The sequence below is a fragment of the Etheostoma cragini genome, chromosome 1, assembly GCF_013103735.1.
Source record: "Etheostoma cragini isolate CJK2018 chromosome 1, CSU_Ecrag_1.0, whole genome shotgun sequence".
Classification (NCBI taxonomy): domain Eukaryota; kingdom Metazoa; phylum Chordata; class Actinopteri; order Perciformes; family Percidae; genus Etheostoma; species Etheostoma cragini.
In genome coordinates, this window is record NC_048407.1 from 34,374,405 (window position 1) to 34,377,176 (window position 2,772).

A 2,772-nucleotide genomic window follows, 5' to 3' on the forward strand; every position below is an offset into this window, starting at 1 on the left:
CACGAAACCAGATTGAATTAAGCCCAGCCAAGTAACCATGGAGATTTATTATTTGCGGCTAGCCTGGTCCAGAGCAGGCTAACAGCCAGGCTAACAGCCGGGCTAGCAGCCAGGCTAACAGCCGGGCCAACAGCCGGGCTAACAGCCGGGCCAACAGCCGGGCCAACAGCCGGGCTAACAGCCGGGCCAAGATTAATCCTGGAGTCTCATGTGTCAAATCAGCTGCCGTATGATCCGAAATAAACGTGTTTAACAGTTATTCCGTTGTCTTCTGCATGTGTTCTGCTTTATTTTCATTAACATACATTAGCCTACTTGTCACTATTGTTGTTGTGAGTTGGATTTAAACCCGACTACAGCTGTTTAGATGGTTAGGAATGGCACTGGCACCCTGATGCGGAGTGGGACTTTTCCCGGTGGGACGGTACTGTTTCAAGGCTGCCTGGCGTGTGGCCGGTGACCGGTGGCCGGTGACCAGTGGCCGGTGACCAGTGGCCGGTGACCGGTGGCGGCGGCGGCCACGATCACCGCCTGCTGGCAGACCTACGAGTGGCGTCAGTGTCCACTCTCTCTGTAAAAGTAGAGATGAGCAGCGCAGCGTCTGTGGTCCCAGCTTCAGGTTTATACAGGACGCGCTCCGAAGATTAAGTGTGACGTTATTAATGTGGTGATATTCCCAGATGATATATGTAGTGATATTCACAAATGATAATAATGGCAGACTGGTCAGAGAATACATTCATGATTCATTTTCTTGTTGCTTATCCTTCTCTAATAAAGGACAGTTTGTGTTACTCCTTAATATGTAGGCACAATGTTTTTTATTATAGCTTACATTGGGTTCATAACCTTCTCATTAGTCTCCCATCCCTGGACCAATAACGTGGCCCATATACAGTACGTATGTAGTGTAGTTTACGTTCATCACACAGGGAACAATGCAATGGTTCTTAATCTTTTTATTTTGGTGCGGTCACTTGTCAGAAGAATAAACCATGAATATTGTATAACAAATGCTCACAGCGTGTTTTGAAGTCACTTACTTATTTTTCTAGTTGTTGTCCCTTTCTGATTGTTCTGTATGGATATTAATTGTAGCCTAGAAAGAATTAGCTAATAGAGATTTGTGCATATGGTATAAAACATGTTCTCACGTTGTGAATAAGGGTTTGAAATTAAGCCTAAAGTCCTTAAAGGGTCCATTTCCCGAGGAACATTATTCCCTCTGCTCACTTTTAACTTCTCTGAGAGCACCGTTCCCCAAACGGTACGTGTTTTTCCACAACGTGTTTTCATGAATTGTTTTTTATGAATTGCAAGCATTAAATCGTCACCAACACGGTCATGCAGCACATCATTAGAAAGCTTAAAGTCTTGTGATTCCATCAAGCCCCCGCACAAAGCATAAGGTGACTTACAGCTTACAGCTTACTTACTTTTTCCCTGTGCGGGCTAAAACGAAGGTCGACACACCATTACAATCTGTGGCTTCTACAGATCGCAATGAACCTTGTTCCCAGCCAATAGCATCAGCCTATCAAGAGACACCCTCAAGCTAAGCCAATGATATCGCACAGTCGCCATTGGGCCCACCTGGGAAAGATTGACAGTGGAGCCCACGAATTAGAAGATAAGGTCATAAAACTGGCATCCCTGTGTAGCCAATGAGAAGACGAGTTGATTGATATCAAACATGGCCAACAAAAACTATTCCTGGGATCTTTTACAGCTGTCTGAAGGCAAAAATATTGCCTTCTGATGGCATTTCAACATTTCATGAAATTATGATGACTTATTTCTATAAATCTATGTATTTACTTCTTTCAGACATATCTGTGAGTGATGTGGATGTGTTTTTATTTATATATTGTTATTATTTCAGAAGTTTTGTATTTAGCACTTTATTGGCTTTTTTAGAAATAATAAATAAGACAAACGCACAGACACATCTGTAGAAATACATTCATATAAAATCCATTTTATAAGTCATTTTTTTCTGGATTTTTTCTGTTCTAAGTTGAGACATGTGGCTAGAGTACTGTTTTAGTATGTAGCCCCTATAATATGCTTACAGTAGTGCTTTTTATTAATTTTTCAGATGATTTACTTGGACGGAAATAGAGATTCTGTGTTCTAACCTCTGTAGCTCTGTGTCAGTAAGGCCTAGTGTCACACTGCCACTAGAAACAACAAGTTGAGAGTGTTAACTTCCCAATGAACTCAGGGTCATCCCAGAGGTCAAAGCATGTGGAAACAGCAGCACTTTTTTAAGGGTAAAAATTTAGTCGAGAAAATCATATATTTTCAAGTGGTTTTCAAGATGCAAAGGCTAAATACAATACATTTTACTTATACAGTGCTTTACATGGTAGGCTGAATAATAATACATTTTATTTATATAGTGCTTTACATGGTAGGCTGAATAATAATACATTTTATTTATATAGTGCTTTACATGGTACGCTAGTCAAAGACCCTTTACAGTAAAACCAGCACATTTATCACATAAAAACAGAAACATGAAACTAGCATATTTAAAGCAATTAAAACACAGTGTAGCCTACAACTTTGTAAATGTGGAGTGACTATAGGCTAAGGAGATATTTTTACACCCTACACATTCAGTCGGGTCCGCGTCTGTTCGGCTTTTTCTCTCCGTTTGATAAGAGCCGTATTTCCCTTTCTGCATATTATATCCTTCCCCTCCTCGTTACTTTCCATTTAAGCTGCTGCTCATTGGGTGAAACATACGGCGCATGCGTCTTCTCAATT